Below are 17,558 nucleotides of genomic sequence, written 5' to 3'. Positions count from 1 at the left end.
ATTCCAACCTGTTTTGGGGTATACATCCTGACACTTAGTTCTAAGCATCAGCAGGTTTTTTTTCCAGTTGGATTTCTATGTGTTTGCACAAATTCTGGCTTTCAGGCACCTTTTGAGTTCAGAGAAGAATCTTTTAGAAGGGTTGGCCAGTCAGTTGATCCCCATCTCTTGGTGACTGAGTTATAAGATGTAGTTCATATATCACCTTTGATCTTCAAAGCACTAACTAGTGCTTCAAAGCACTAACTAAAGTAACCAACAGAATAATGTGGAGAAAATTCATAAAACCATACCACTTTTAAACCTTATGTTCTCCCAGTTCTTCTTTGTACCTCACTGAACTGAAAGTAAAGGCTTAAAGCTTTGCTTTGAGAGCTTGAGACTTGAAGCCTGAGGTTCTAAATTTGGTGCTGGATTTATCCATTTGGAGGATATGAGTTTGATTGCATCAGAAGTAATTATCTTTAATATGACAAGAGAAAAGTGCATAAATGTGATATTTTGAACGGCTGTTAATGCCTTCTTTGCATCTCTGCTTCTGAAAAGAATAATTACATAGCTGTGATGTGAACTGAATGTTAAGGGCTGGTGAAAGACGTTTCTGGCAAAAAAAAGTGAAGTCAACCTTCTCATGTTGTGTCAAAGTTCCCTTAACAGGAGGCATTTGAGAGGTGAGGCTGCTGTTTGTAGACCCAAACCCAGCACACTTACAAAAGACCAACCTGAGGCAAAACTGGGATGCCATTGGAATTAGTGGGAGTTTTGCTGTTAATTTCCTTTATACAAATAATTCGTGCTTTGGAGAAGCATAAAGTGTTGTAAAACAAACAGCAGTGGTTTGGGTTTGGGACTGGAGAACAGATTATTTGCAGTAGCTCATTCCTGTCCAGCTGTACCTTTGAGCCCACGCAGAGTCTCGCTGCTCAATTTGCCAGTATTTAAGGGGAACACACGAAATCTAAATGGTTGCTGGGCAGTAGCAACCTGCTGGATAAAGGGTGAACTTTGGACACCCAAATTAGACTCTATTTAAAATACTGTTGTTTATACAGTGGTGTAGTATGGGCAGGGAGAGAGCTTCATCCTCTGATGCCAGGACTGAAATTTCCTAACAAAACAGTAAATCATGTTTCTTTGGTACTGTACTCACAGTACTTCGGGGCTCAATTTTAACCTGCAGTTCTCTCCTGTTTAATTTTTAATGAATTGCCACAGCTATAGCAATAACAGCAACTTTCACTCATTTCCACTGAAGATCGGAAGAAATAGGTGCAATTTTTCTTTCTGGCACTGTAATGTTTCAGCAGTGCTTTCACTGCAAGAGGAAAAGGGCTGTGTTTTAGTAAACAGGGACCAAGTTTTTTACCCACAGCCCAGTGTTCCCTTTGCCTCCTGTCCTTGCCTTTCCACGCACACAAATAGAAGAGGCTCCCACCAGTTACCTGGTGGTTACCACGCAACAGCAGCATCTGACACTGCCTGCAGCTGTGGGGGATGACGTGCAGCTCCCTGATTGTGAACTGAAGTGCTCTGAATTTGGAGCTGAGGCTGATAAAAAGGGCATTAGTGCTCATATAATGCCACTTGCACCATAGGAGCAACGTGTCAGCAGAGTTTCTATAACGACAGCCCCTTATCACACGGGCACGGTGGAGAAATTGGAGTTGCTTCAGTCTCCTGTGATAAGCAGGTTTCTTTAAAATACACCCTGTCCTCCATTTAAGCCTTTTTGCCTCTGTGCAAAGCAGGAATCTGTCGTGCTTCCCAAATGTTCCCTTGGATCCGTCGTTTGCTGAGGTCAGAGCGCTGGGTGTTTATAAGAACGGGTAAAAACTGCAAGAAAGAAATATTTTTTAATTGCTTGCTGTTCAGAGGTGGTTTGCAATCTCTTAATGATGGCAGAATGATGAGGCTGGGTATTAGTGTAATAATAAAACATATGAATGCTTCTGATTATCATAATCAGTGTTTAGCCCAGGCAGCTGGCTCTGCAAAAGGGACCTTTCATGGTTACCTGTTTTTCCAGTGTCCTGTACACGTTTGAGACTTTTAGCAATGAAACCAACAATGTCCATGGCCAACCCAGTATCTGAATTTTGAAAAATGCTGCAGTTGATTATAATGTATTTGAATTTTTACCATTTTGTGTCTTTTTTTTTTTTTAAGCATTTTTAAATATATGGCACTGAGTCCCAATGAGCTTTACCATTCCATCATCAATTTTCTCTCTATACAGATGCAATGACTTATATAGCTGTCCATTTCTAATGGTAGTTTCTAGATTAGCTGTTGCCTGTGAAAAATGTAGAATTCTGGTTTGAATTTATTGATACAGTGCCAGCATCATAAAAGCCTTTTTTAGCTGCAGGCTGAGAAATAAACTTCCATCAAAAATAGATCTTAATGTGGTTTAAAAAGCATTTTTTCTACTCGGAGTTCAAGCAGGTCGTTACATTTCTGAATGAGTAGAAGCAGTGAAAGATATTTGAAGTCTCAAACAATGAGATGTGCCCAGTATAAGGCTGGATTAAATTAGCAGCCACGAAAGCAGGCTGACCTTTTTCCTTTCCTCCCTGGAACACAATATTTTTACTCCCATAGTTTAAAGAGGTTGTTGACTCGAATATGACCTTTTAATAAAGACACTCTTGTCGTGTATATTCCATTGTTTTTCTTTTTGGAGGACTAGTTAGAGTCATAGTGAGTGCTCAGGTGTTCAAAAGAGCACAGGTGAGTCAGGCCTTGAGCAGAGTCAGGGCCTTTTGCCTGTGCTGGATGCACTGCTGCCTTCTTATGTTTCTGGAAAAAATACGTATTTTTCAAGTGTTACTGGTCTGTAGTTGTGATTTCTCTTCTTAATCCTGCTTATGAAATTCAGATGTAAGACCTGCTGGTAACATTTATGGTATATGATACATTCAAACTCTGCAGATTCTCGTATTAAAACTTGGTCTTTTGGCTTTTGTGGCTGCAGATTTATGAGACATCCCCAAATGACTTCAGTATAACTGAGCAGAGAATCTGATCTAAACAGACAAGAGCAATGACACATTTTTATCTCTATTCCTCCGTAAGGAACAGAACAAATGAGCCAATTAATATCTCAAGAAAGTCAAAGATAGGCTCAAGAACCAAATGCAGATTTTCTCATGCCTGGGCATTGCTGGCAGCACATGGTTTTCCTTTTTGTGTTTTGAACCCTCTCATTTAGAACCCTCCAGCCAACAAGCATCCAGTGACACAAACCTTCAGGGCTTCCACTCCCCTTCAACCAATTATTTTCTCAATGTGGGATATGACTTGGGATTCTGTTTAAGAGACAGTTTAGATATATATTTTCAAATCTGGCTTGTGTGTTTATGGATCCAGTCTATATTTTCATAAACCTCCCCACCCGGTGTTGTGTTGATTGCCCTCTGAAAGGGCACCATCTGCATAAGCCTGGCTGTGTATATATGATCCTTCTCCTAAAAGGAATGTCTATTGTCACAGTCCCAGTTTCCCTCTAAATTGCCTCATCAAGTGTAAGTATCATATCAGACAAGAAAGCTGAAGAATCTCAGCTGCAGCAAAACAAAAGGCAAGGTGATTTATTACTTTATTTTTCTGAAACACATTATAAGATTAATTTTTTGACTTATACTTTTTCCTGTCCTAATTACATTTGCCTCTTGTTTAATCATCTTTAAGACAAAATAGTATGTCTGAGGAGGGAACATGATTTAATTAACTTTAGTCCTAATGAATCAGGCTGCAAAATCTTGTAGTAGCCTTGTTTGCAAGGCTTCTTGTCCAGTAAATTGGTGGGAGGCAAAGTACTCAGACCTTACTGCAAAATATAAGCCTTAAACCTAAACCCCATACAAAAATCTTTAAGCTCAGTGGTGTTGCTGCTGAATTCAGAGGTGTATTAGGTGATGGGTCTCTGATTTTGGCTTGAGATTTAATTTTTCTAAACATATGCAAGGCTTTTTCCTGGTGTTGGTGTTCATTTTTTTCCCACATGGGCCAAATTCTGATTACCAGTAGCACCACTGAAGTCAGCAAGGCTGGTAATATGAGTAGTGCAGGCAAGAAACAGCCTTATCTGTATGAATAATCAAATTGTTCTCTAACAGCACGCAAATGTAGACAATCATTATTTGGACAAACATTTCCCTCTGTTTCCTGGAGAAGTCCTAATGATTAGATCTGTAGCAATAAGGCTGCTCAAATCTACCAGGCTTGCTTTTCACTGGCTAAAAACCACCCAGAAGTGTTGGATCAAAAATCCAGCTTACAGAAATGCTGTACAGTGTGTTCAGCACTTTGCAGAGTCAACACAGCTGGGAGAAAAATATTTTAAATGAAATCCCTTCCTGAATATGGATATTAGAGCCCATGATGAGCCCGTGGCTTGGTGGTGAACATCAGAGATAAACAGTGTGCTGGGGAAAAGCATATTGAGTGTCAAAAAGATGTATAAAACTGTATTTCTGAGCTGTCCTCTTTCATCAAACGTAACCAGAAAACCTGAGATGTGTGAACAGGAATGTATTAGTGCGTGTTGAAGTTCACAAATTCCTGTCTCAACCTGTGCTTAGCACTCATGCATGGTTTATATGCACAGATTCTGTATTTGCAGCTATGTCTGGGGATCTTAGTATGGATTCCAAATGCAAAAGGTGCTTTACTGACAAGTACTTTAAAAAAAAAAAAAAGAAGTCCTGTCAAGAGTTTAAAACTGACAAGGTAAACCACCCAGAATGGTTGTGGTTAGATCAGAAGTAACTACAGAGTAACTACTCTCCCAGAATTTTTAGTTATTATGGGAAATTAAGCTGATATTGAAATTAAAATTACTGTAACACTGTCCTTCAGCAACATTCTTGCAACTTGGAGCATTAGCTTTTTATCAGGAAATGGGGCTTGACACTGAGGAAGTTGCACTGTGATGAGGATAGAATGAGCCTGGGAGTTGGACAACAGGCAATGAAACTTCTGCTTCTCTGTTTAAATAGTTTGGAGACTGCATCTCTTATTTGGAGCAGCAGTTGTGATTCTGCCCTCCAAAAAAGCATGCCAGTTCTGCTGTTAATTGATTAAAATTGGGTGGGTGGAGCTCTGAGTGCCTTTAGACACTTGGAAATACTCAGTGAGCGCTGGCAGTGTTCAGGAGTGCTTTCAAATGGGGAGGTAGGGAAAATATGTGCAATACTTCAGTTATTTAGCCCTGTGAATAGCTGGTACAGGTGATTCCACTGATGCTGTGTTGAAAGTGCTTTGAGAAGCATAAGATTGAGCAGAACAGGGCTCTTGAACAGAGGGATTCTGGGGGCTGTCCTGTGCAGGGCAGGGAGCTGGGCTGTGATGATCCCCATGGATCCCTTCCAGGGCAGGATATTCCGTGGTTCTGTGGTGTGTGTAGCTGTCACTAACCTGTGTAAATTCATTCTAACAGTCCCTGTTCTCTGTAAAGATGTGCTATTGAGTGTGGAAGGTGCCCATCAGACCCACCACCCTCTGCCACGTGTGGAGAGAGGCAACCACCCCCTGGATTGTGGGCTGCAGGCTCAGTGATGCTTGACAGCATGTTTTATATAAATTGCCACTTTTTCTCTCCTGGGGGAACATGTGCCAGTATTGGTACATCATCTGTAGCCTTGGTATGGCTTATTTTCTTTTGGAGGGCCAGAAATGACCTACATTGGTTAAAACAGTTCTGAAGCCACCATCACTTGGGATGTTATCTCTTCCTCTTTCCTGATGCACAGAGCTGTCCATGAAGGACTTTATTGCTCTTGAAGAAACCTTGATAGGTCACTCTCTGCATTTGCAGGAAAGTTGTATCATAAACACCTCACTTCCCAAATCTAATGATGACGGTGAGATCTCATTTCCCGATTTCACTGAAATTTCCTCCAAACTTTCTGCACTGGTTAATTTTTCCTTCCTTAAAAAAAAAAAAAAAAAAAGAAAATTAATAGCTTCAGACACATTCAAACCATTAGCTCATCGTTACCTGAGAGGCAGTGGGTGGAGGAGGGAAATGAGTCGTGCTCACCATAGCAAGGAGATAATGAGCTATAAAAATAATTAGCAACGCACTTTAAAAATATGCTTAGCCAGTGACAAAAGTATCTTGGCTTGAGTTCATGGTCTCAAAGGCGTGGTTGAGACTACTCATTTCAGCAGGCAAATATAATTCAACCCTTTCTTCTCTGCGTGGTCTTTTAGAATTCAGGAAATGTGATGTGTAGTCATAAGGGAACAGAAGGTGACACACATTAAGGCCACCCATGAACATATTTAGAAACCCCCTGGTTCTTTCTTTAGCAGTAGATGACATGTTCTGTGTAGCTGCCATGAAGATTTGCAGACTATTTCTAACAGTTGGAATTCCAGAAATGAAATGGAGAACAAATGAATGCAAACACCTGAAATATACTCCAACAGCTGTATTGTTTCAGTTAACAGAATATAAAAAGCTATTCTATACATAACCAATATTTCCAGAGAAGCCTGGCAGATTCCTTTCAATGGGATTTGATCTTCTGCAGAAATCCCAGGCTAATATTCTTTCTGAAATTCTACTGAGATAAGAAAACAGCTGTGTAACTGGATATCTAGTAAGGTGGGAATGAGCCATTATCTCTTTATTAACACATTCCTAGTTCCCTACGGCAGGCAGGATTTTTCTTGAATATTTCAGGGAGGTGTCTGAGGAAGTTATAGGCTCACAGATACCACTGCACAATAAAAACCTTCCTGGTTTTGGCCACGTCACCCTGTTGTGTTCACGGGGCCATATGACTGAGCCATATGTCGTTTAAAGTATTCTGGCTGAGCTACTTTCGTTATTTTAAACTCCTGTGGCTTTATTTGTTTATTTATGTCTATGATAGCATATTCTCCTCCAATTGCTGACCTATTTGTGTGTCATTACAAGATGGTCTTTGTTCTTCACATTTCTACTTTAGTTTTGTAGATTGGGTGCTGACAGGGGGGGTTGAACAACTGCTCAGGCCTTGCCTTTCAGATGTGACACTGTCTGCTCTGCACTGTGTGGCAGATGAGTAAAATTAAAAATAACATTTTCTAATGATTTGATCACATTTCTAATTAAAAATATTGATTTTTTATGGGTAGTAGTGACAAAACTGGGAGTGGTGCACATCTGCCCTGGGTGCTGAAGAAAGTATCTGTCATTCCTGATGGAACTCCCAGTAGATGAGAAGCATCTAAGTGAGACCCAGCAACTTCACCTCAAGGCTTTATTAGATTAAATTCTTGTGGTCTTTTAGCAGCACACGTGTGTGCTGGCCTGAGAGTGATGTATGTGCTGGAAAGCAGCTCATGGGCAGCAGCCCAATCCCAGAAAGGCATTGCTTTCTCTGATTACTTTCCCTGCTACTAAAAATAAGAAGCAAGGCTGAGGATATGAGCAGGCAGAGTCAGGCTGTGACTTAGAGATGTGATGTGTGTGTTGTTTTTTTTAGTTTTTTCTCTTAAGGATTTAAGTGGAGATGCACTGGAGGGAAACTGGCTGAGCTACTGCCCTGACTGTGCCTTGTTTTCCTTGTGGATTAACAGGGAACTCCAATCTGCAAGGCCGTCAATCTGGCCCCTTTCATCAGCACTGAACCACTTTAAAAAGAAAACCAGTGCATGTGATTATCAAAAGCATTTCCATTTATAACACACTGGGGCAATTCGGCTCAGACACCAGAAAATAAGAACAGTGTGTATTAAAAGGATGTCAAACGTGGAAATTAATGAAATATATAAACGTGGCAATAAAATATGCATATGGCTGTCACTTTATAGAGTTGTCTATAAATTGACACTTTAAATGATGGTGTTGCCTTTACTTATTCTATCTGTGATATGCACACATCAGCAAAGACATTAGAGACTGGAGTCCAAAGAAACAGTGATTAGCATATTTTAAAGTTCCCTGCACTGACTGCTTAAAAACATTTGCATTAATAGAAGGATGAGACTCTTCATGATGTTCTCTGCATGACAAAAGCTAAAAATAATTTTATTAGAACTTTGGCTGCAGCTCTGCTAAATTTTAACAGTTTGGGGGAAAGGAAAACACTTTTGAAAGGTTATAATTAATGAGTTATGTCTTGTTGGTGGTTTTTTTTTTTTAAAGTATACCAAAATAACATGAAGAAATTGGGACAAGTATGCTATTTTGTGCCTTGGCATTTTTGACGTTTGCAGCCTGGCTTCCCACTTGAGATGGGGGCGGGCTTTGCTGGTGCCTGCTCCCTCTGCAGCTGGTTAGGAAGGAATCCAGGGTGAAAATTTAAACAGGGGAAGAAAATTCTGTTCTGAATTTACGAAGCGAAGCATTAAACCCACCGCTGTCTGATGCTGAAAGGAGATGCATCTATCTGAGAGGGAGTCACTCGTGTTTAAATACTCGACAGCTTAAAAATTTAGATCGAGGTCCAGAAAAATTTTAGGTTTGGAAGCATCTACTTTTCCTGTTGTGCTGGGAGCCAAAAAAATCCCCCGTGGCAATGCAGCACATGTGGAGTGCTGGGCACACCCTGGGGGAGAGAGGAGAAACAAAGCAGGCTGGGGGAGTGGGGAAAACAGAGTTAACACACACTGCACTTGTCATGTGTGGGGTGAGTTTTTAGGCTTCCTAGTTCCATTTAGTGCTGTCTGGGATGACGGAGAGGAGCTTAAAAAGTAGGAAGTGCTGTTTTCAATGTGTTGCTGTAGTTGTAAATGGAATTGTGATGGGCAGCGAGGTGATTATTCAAAACAGCTGCAGCAACTGGAACCCACTGGTTTGTCACTGCCTGGGTGCCTCAGACCTGCTCTGCTCATTGGCAGCTCCTGGATGAGCATCACCATCCCAGCACGTGCATTGTGTCAACAGATGGAAGGGATAAAGCTGTAAAACAGACTTTTTTAGTATATTTTTGAATGATCATTTCTGCTTTTCTTATGAGGTGTACGCTGATTTTTTAAGGATGCTGGAGAGTTTAAAAACTGTATTCTCAGCCATTTTTGGAGGCAAGCCCATGCTGAAATGTCAGAGAATTAATGCCATAATGTTTCACAAGAATAAATACCATAATGTATCAAAACATATCCTTGTAATACACGACCTAAGGAATTTAATACAGAATATGCAGCAACACTTTAAAACTAGAATAAAACAGCAGAGTTGTCTTACTTCTGAAGATGTTTTCATTACATGAGAAACATGACACTGCAGATAACCAAACAAAGCAGTGTTGTAGAATACATGGAAACAATGCATTGTTTTGAAAATGATGCCTCAGAAGAATCAGAGATCTATACAGATGTTGGGGAAATGATTATTAGATGGTGGCTGAGTGGATGTGAGATTAGAGGACTGAAGATCATCTTACAAATAAAACCCAATTAGCCTTTTGAATTAAGGTGCAGGCACCTACAGTAATTTTCTCATAACTTTCCCCTTTTAGAATGGATGTGGTCAGATGTTTAATGAGACTTTTCTGGGTGTCTGACTCCACTTTGCTGTGCTCTCAACACGCTCATTAGAGGACTTACTGTCAATTTGTATTTTGTGTGTAAACTCAGCTGAGAAATGCTACAGGAGGGACTTATTAGGAATGGCAGCCTGATTTAAAACTGGCTTTTTTTTTTCTTTGTGGAGTTGCATTCTTCATCTCTTCAGCTTAGCTCCTGTATTTAAACAATTACATAATACAAGTGATCACTACTCAAACATCCATCCACGGTGTTACATTTAAATTATCTGTGCAATTTGTTTTTTTTATTGAGAGGGATGGTTTGTTTGGTGCTTCAGAGCTGGGATTGTTTTACCTGTGGTGCATACTTCAGTCCTGACAGCAGCATATTCATTAACCTAAATACTACTGCAAGACTTTGCTATTAGCTAATATTTCTCCTGATACAGGTGATTGAGTGAACTTAAGCTTGGTAAGTTTTACACTTGAGCTTCACTTGTACATAAATTTCATCCTTTTTAACCCATTTCATTTAACCATAAATGAAGAGTGGACTCTTCCACCACCATGTCAGCTTTTGGTGAAGGTGTAGGAATGGAAAATGGTCCTGCCTGTACAATTCTGACTCTATCTATGATGCATTTTCCTTCTTAGGCATTCAGAACCCGAAATTCTCTATCCATGTTTCCTAAACTCAGTATATAAAGTACCCTTGCATGTGGTGATGTAGTGTTGCTTCAGACTTATTGCTCTGTTTTGAGAATAAATGAGGGGGAAAGCTTGGAGGTTTTTTTTAAAAGGGGAGGAGGAATAAAAAAGGGAAAAAAAGAAAATTACAGAAGGAGGAGAAAAAAACCCCTGTCCTCAGTGCTCCACAGAGAAGCCTTTGGATGTGCTGGTAACATTGTGCCAGATATGATGTAAATATTGATGGGTGACAGAATGGGAGACATGAGGATGATTCATAATCTTAGCAGGGAAAAAGTGGTAGAATAGGTAAGCTGCTGAGATGGTGTGGTGTTCAAAGCACTCCCAGGAGTTCCCCCCAGGATATTTTGACAACCAGTGATAACTTGCAGAGAGTTTGGAGTATTTCAGCCCAACTAAACACCCCATATGAGAAGCTTATTCATATTTTTTGAAAGGCTGGAGCCTCTGAGCTCATTAAAAATCTGGCTTTGGAAGCTCAAGAGAACAGTTTTTATACCCCTATTTCTAGCATGACATTTTCTATTTCAGCAGAAAGGCTTTTATTATTCTATCAGTTGGCTTCGAGTAGAAAAATGTGGGTCGATTTTATTTTTAAAAGCAATCAAGGTCTTTTAAACTTAAAAATTTTAACAAGCAAAAAGGCTCAGTTTGTACCTGATTTTATCTCAACTGTGATTTCAAAGCCTCAGTCTCTATTTCCATCTTCAGCTGTGCTCCTGCAGAAGGAGCTCTATAATCACACTGCCCACTGTAGGGGCAATTCTGAATGCAGCTAAAAGAAGCATTTATGTGTTAAAACCCTTTGTCTCTTTTTATTAACAGCTTTCTATATTTACATTATAGTTTGAAAAGACACGAGAGGAAGTGTTTGACACAGGCTGGCCTGTACTTACATGCTAATCTTGGTATTCATGCAAGTAAAGATTCTTTGGGAGGTTTAGCTGGAAGAGGAGGAAGGAGTCCAATGGATGTGCTGAACTCCAAACCCGTGGGCTATAACTGTGTAATGGGAGCAGAAAACTTGCTGGAGGCAGTTCCTGATTATGTGAGACAGCTCTTGGATTTGCTGGATGATGATGATTTTGTTATGGATCTCTGAAACCTGTCTTTAGATGCAGCAGGCTCTGGGGCAATATTAGGCTCCAGAGCTCCCTACCAATTTCATGGCAAACTTGATTAAGCCATTAAATTGCAGATCATTGCTGACAGTAAATTAATTCTTAATCCAAGTCCTATTCTGCACTAGACTGGGAGACTTTTGCCAGGAGGCCAGTGGCTTGAAAATGGGTAATTGAATTCTGCTGTAAATGCATTTTTATCTACCCTTCTGCTTGCAGGAGCTGGCAAACAAGCAAGAGCCATTAATTAATACCTGTAATTTGGTTTAGTGGAATAAGCCCTGCTCCTGTCAGATTCTGAAATGTAAACCAAGGTTATGAAGTGGGGAGTAAGTAAAAGATGCAGAAAACTGACAAAAACCTATTCAGAAGAGAACCTGTTCTTATTTTTCTCTGTAAAAAATGTTGGGTGGTTTGCAAATTTGGTGACAGTTTGCTCTGAACTCAGTGTAGAAAAGTTGAAAAAAAAATCCCTAAATATAAGAAAAGTACCAATAGTGGCAAGATTCTGGGCACTTCTCATTTATGTAATGAATATCTTAGGACAAAACTTTACAGCTTCAGGAGTTAATTTTAATAGATTGATCATCTCCTGTGTACATGGAGCTGTACACTGGTTGTCACACAGGGTTTCTCGTTGCTTGGGTTTGACACAAGAAGTGTTGTTTGCAGGTTTGCTTCAGAAGGGTCAGAAGGAAACCAGAACCTTGATTGCTGTTTTAATGCTGTTCTCTGTCATTCCTCTGAACCAAACTCAGTTTTCCCACTTTTCCTCCGTGTTTTTTGCATTTCCTTAAAAGCCAGAAAGTTTGATGATTATGAGTCTCACACCTTTGTTAAATATAGATACCTCCTAATTCTCCTTAAAGAGAGAAGCAAGTTTCTCTCTTTATTTCCCTCTAATAAATAGTTTCTAATGTCTCAATTATTCAGAGGGACTTCCAGCTCTCCAAACTGGTTCAAGCCTTTCACAGGGAGTCTGACTTTCACTTACATACTCCCAAGATTCCTATCAGAGGATTGAGACTCATCCAGGGCTCAAATGGAAATTGTTTCAACTCTATTTTAGTTGTGTGAGTGATTTTCTGGAGAAGAAGGAACAGGAAGCCTGTGGGGATGTTATAACAGCATTACAGGCTGGCTGCCTTTGGCTGTGAGTCAACCTGAATTATATTCGAGGTATCTCTTGGCACCCTAATGACATTAGTGACTCATTTACTCTTGTGTGGTTAACACTGAAGGCAGAGCTGAGGTTTTGGAAAACAGATGTTTGGAAGCTTCAGATGGTAAAAAGGTTTGCTTGCTGGCAAAGATGTCTAGGAACTTTACCTAAAATGCAGGTCAGGTAAAATGGAAGATACCCAAGGGTGACAGAAGCAGGAGAATTTCAGTTTTGTGTCAAAAATCATAAGAGAAAGAACCATAGTTCAATTAAAAAAAAAGTTCAATAAAACCTACCTCTGCTTTCTCTTGTTCATAAACCCAGGACAAGAGTAGAATTAATTTGAAGATCTAGCAGATAAAGTTGGGGAAAAGTTCTTAAGAGAGAGCCACAGAGAGACAAGGAGGGAACACAGGTGCAGCTTATCTCTTTGGGGCAATAAATGTTGTGTTTAATGATCTCCAGTGGCAATCCTAAAATGGTGGGATTTCAAAGTGTTCGACGTGGCTTTGCAGACAAATAAAAGGATTCACTTCATGTGAAGTTTTTTTCTGTAATGAGTGTTTTCCTTCAGAAAGATGAAATATGCAGTGAGCAAGCCTGTTGCAAGAGGATCTCTGGTAGCCTCACCAGTCCCCTAGCTGACAAAATCCCACAAATTAAAGATATGGTAAGAGAGGATTCTTAGGGGTCTGTGCAATCATTTCTGTTCAAGCTTGTGGAGCCCAAAAGCATTCTGAGATTCACCTCTTTTTTACTTTCTGAACTGCCTCATCATGAAACTTCATTAAGGATACATGAATGAAAACACACATCTATGTTTTTATGCTCATCTATTTTATGGATAGATAGAATTTTGTGCATATTTGTATAGATAATATTTCTAAATGCAGACCTAGGTAATATTGCGTACGTTTAAAATCCACAGTCTGAAATTTGTTGCTTTACTTTCCAGTGCTGTTGAAAATTTAACCACATCTCCAGCTGAGACACTTCATCATTTTGAGAGCAACGTAAATGTTAATAATTAAAAGCAATTAAAAAGTGTGTTAAAAGGCATGTAATTTTTATAGGCTGACTGACTGAATAATGGATGGCTCCTGGATTTTCTATAGTGCCAAATTATTATTAAGCAAAGCCTTACATCCTAAAAGTCCTCTAGAAATTAAATAATCTATCTTGATAATCTGGGAGTCCAGTGAAATTTTCAATTATGATCCCTGATGAGTCCCATAATCACCATACTGTGGACTACTCTGAAGCAGAGCATTTTCTTTCCATGAATCCAGATGTATAGGATTCCAAGCATCAAGTCAAATGAAAGGAATACATTTAGAAAACCATCCTGAATATGTTAAGTTGTATGTGTTCTGTAGTGACCCTAAAGCTTACAGTGTAGCCATATTTTACAGGGCTCAGTGGCCAGAAGTAAATACTGCATTTCTAGCAAAGGGGAAATTCTCATCTCTTTTTTCTGAAAGAATGATGAAGGAGCTAAGAAAAAAAAAAAAAAAAGCCTCCTCCTTTCTCTTTTTCTAAAAATGAATAAGCAAATAAAAAAACCATAGTTGCATGTTTGGGGCAAGAGAATTTGACACACAAATAACAGAATTATTGCAGGGGTCAAGCTAGTTGTAGTGGTCAGCAGGGCAAGCAGAAGTTTAAAGTCAGTATTTCTTGACTAGAAGAGGGTTTTATATAGCTAAGCCTTTTGGTGTGCAGTTTAAGCATAGCCTTAGGTATGTAATCTTTTCACTTTTGCTTGAAATCACTGTGGGAAGGACAAAATATAAGATATAAATGCTTCTGTTTGTTGGCTGCTTGTCTGTTCCATCACTGGCTGGCACTGCTGTCCCTTACAATGGGTCTGTGACCAAGGAACACTGGGCATTGTTCCAAAGAGAAGCTCTGGACCTCACAACAGGTTATTCCCTAAAACCTTTGTGTCTCACAGAGCTGCATATTTAGCACAGCTGCTTGTTCCAAAGAAGTGCACAGGACAGCAGGCAGCAAAATGCTGCCCACACTGAGCTCAGCAGCCTCATCTCATTCATCAGGAGGAGAGTTTATAATTTGGGATGCAGCTGAGCATTACCTTGAAAGAAAGGAAGAGTCTTTCAGCTCTTCACTTACCGAGGAGGGATGCTGGGAGTGAGCTGAGCCATCTGCCTGGCTTCCCTCATGTCCTTGCAATGTCTGCATGCCACGGAAATTCTGTCTGCTTCTGTGTCTGCAGGGAAACCATTGCTGGCCCCAGAGCTGGAGCCTTGTAGATGATGATACAGGAAATTTGGGGAATCAAATGCTTGACTTTGCCAGTTATTTGCTGTGAACTGCAGTGTGTGTGTTTCTCCTTGGCAGGTAACAGAGAAGGGGAAAACCTCCTTTTGCAAAAGGTCCCCAGTACAGAAAACTGCTGTGAGTTTTCCCCACTTTGCTGCTGTATCAGCAGGGATTTCTCACATCTCGTGCAGGATTTTTTAACTTCTATTTGGTGTTTTAATTTTCAGTTCTATTTCTTGGATTCTAGCCTTGTGAGTGCATTTTCTTGCCACATGAACCAATTTAGATTGACAGATGAGCTGGGACATACCCTTTACAAGATCTCAGCTATTCAGATTCTGGAAAATCATTTGCCTGAAATAGGACTGTGTCCTTATCTATAAAGTGAATAAGTCTGCAGTCCTCCCATGTAACAGCATTTTTAGCACATTACCATATAATTAATTTTAAAACCAAGACAACCCCTCGAGTGTGAGTGGGAAATCTCTACCTTTGGGAAAAGGTAACACTGTATTTAGTGAGCTGAAAAGAATAGTCAGGAAGGCAGTGTAAAATTTCTGTTAAACCATATTTGAGTAGATTAATCCCATGGGGGGTTGGATGGGTGTGATATTTTACCTAATATTATAGAAAGGGAAGCCCTTTTTCCTTCTGGGCCAGTATTAACCCTCTGAAGCCACTCAGGATTTTCATTTTGCCTGTCTTAGGTGGTGCATAAGAAAGTTGTCTGTGCTTTAGTATTTTTGGATTGAAGTTCTTCTCACAGAAAGCACAGATTTGGTAGTGTCAGAATTTTCTGTGAATTCTTTTCAGAAGGAGGAGTTAGAGCTAAAAATTTTTTAAAAAAAGTCCAAAAAAGTGCTCAATCACTCAAATTGTTTAGTGAAATTTGATGATGCTTGAGTTCAGTGCCAGATTTCATCTGCAGGTTCGGATTTATACACTTCTGATTTATTTAAAGTAAGAGATGTACAATGGTCAGTACTGAAGAAAAGTGTGACGAGGACTGTGAAGGAAATCAGAATTTTTTCAAGTTTTTATTTTGGGCAAATTCGAAATAACTGTGTCAACTCGAGTAATATTTTAAAAAATATTCTGAGTTATCAGAAAATTTATCTAAAGTGCTTAATTTTGCTTGTATACTGCAAATAGTAAACGTGATGTTTTGGGAGCCCTGTGTAAATAGATATATGGTACAAAAAGTAAATTTACATATTAAAAAAAAGCTCCACAGTTCCAAAGCACTGACGAAATAAGAAGCTACAGAAGCCCTGTAATAATGTGTTTATGATCATTTTCCAAGGCCAAGTTGCCAACTGTGATCTGTGACTCATTAGGAGTCCTCTGGGCTTGTTGCTGATTTTTCCATCTGGTTTCCATCAGTCGTGTCCTTCTCCAAACTTCAGAGTTCTGAGAGCATCTGTCAAGGAAGGAGAAGGGAGTTTGTGTCCCACCCAGCAGTTGCAGGGTTCTGATCCAACTGGGAATTGGGTGCTCATGGAGCCAGGGGGGAGGAGTGGGATGTTTGCAAGTGATACTTGCCCATGGTCTCCTCCTATTGATGGAATGAGACAAACAGGAATTACTCCTGTGTGTGACTGGATTGCAATCTAAGTGGTGCCTTGGAAGAAACAGAGTGTGTTCATTCTTTTTGGTTTGGGTTTTTTTTTTCCAGCTGTAAATATTAAGTTGCAGAATAAAAGTGAGATGATTATTTCTGCTAGTGAACAACAGCTTTAATATTTTTCTTTCCTGTTTTCTTCCCCCACAATTCCTGTTTGGAATCTTTTCTTTGGAACATGGCAATAAGTGTCTCGAGTAGGTTTGATTCAAGTGACATTAATGTCTTCCACCCTGTGAATGCCCCTTCTGATTCCTAAGCAGGCTGAAAAATCAGAGCCTGGGTTGAGCTCTTAGAAGACATGCAGAGACCTGGGAAGGAAAATTAACCTTCCTCAGAGACTGCAAGAATAGCAAAAAGAAGAATAATGGCAAAAGCTATTGCTGAACAAAACAAATTATTTTTAGAAGCCTGTTCTCTTAGCTCACCCAGTTGAAAAGAGGAGCTGTTCTGTGTCTGTGCATCTGCCTGTCACTGTGTAGTGTGAGTTTGTGTAATGAAGCTTTTTCAGAGGAGGAGGAAAATCCCTCTATTACTCTTTAACTGTCTGTTCTTCTGAAGAGTCACTGATTAAAGAGCAGTGAAATTTAGGTCACATTAACTTACCTTTCTTCACAGGTTTAGAAATGGTCAGTTCTGTGCTACAGCAGCATCTGTTTCTTTGTTCATGTTTCTGAAAAAGTGAGAGATTTTCTATCACTTAATTTGGAAGTTTGGGCCATATTTAAAATGTAACCTCCCTTTTGCATAGTCTTCAAAAATCCATCACCATCCTCTTTAGACTTTTAGAATACAGGAGGCTTTAAAAGTCATAAGGATTCTCATTTCTGAGGGTGCAGATGAAGTTCCATTGAAAAATTCCAAGAAAAAAGGTGGATGTTTCACTTTTTCTTTCAGTCCTGAAGTCCTGTGCAGTGTTGTGACACTGCAGTACAGCACAAAGACAGAGTTCTAATGCCACAGGAATTAGTTATTGGCTCCCAGGCTACCAGAGATCACTGAGAGCAAGAGTGAGACTTCAGGCTTCAGATTAAGCCTCCTGGGAATGTTGTGATGCACCTTGTCTTGCTGGCAAGCCAGGAAGTTGTACTAAATTTGGCTGAGAATCTGTCTCAGTGCCACAGCCAGCCCACAGGAGGAATCTGCTTTCAGAGGAAGGTTGTCTCCTGGCTGACAAATGTGCAGTGGGTTCCCTGTGT

General features: G+C 39.9%; 1 protein-coding gene across 4 annotated transcripts in view; it reads left to right on the top strand.

Annotated features, from left to right (window-relative positions):
• The window catches only part of RIMBP2 (RIMS binding protein 2), a 93,114-nt gene that overhangs the window by 533 nt on the left and 75,023 nt on the right, over nucleotides 1-17,558 (top strand). The window contains exon 1 of one of the 4 annotated variants that reach the window (XM_064675215.1): nucleotides 1,779-1,797. The exons of the other annotated variants lie outside the window; for them this stretch is intronic. The gene's annotated coding sequence lies outside the window, so the exon portion shown is untranslated. Of the gene's footprint in view, nucleotides 1-1,778; nucleotides 1,798-17,558 lie in introns of those variants that run through there. 4 annotated transcript variants of the gene reach the window in all.

This window comes from Pseudopipra pipra, chromosome 18 (assembly GCF_036250125.1).
Source record: "Pseudopipra pipra isolate bDixPip1 chromosome 18, bDixPip1.hap1, whole genome shotgun sequence".
In the NCBI taxonomy this organism is placed as follows: domain Eukaryota; kingdom Metazoa; phylum Chordata; class Aves; order Passeriformes; family Pipridae; genus Pseudopipra; species Pseudopipra pipra.
The sequence above is the reverse complement of the archived record's forward strand: the minus strand, read 5'-3'. Positions and strand labels throughout refer to the sequence as shown.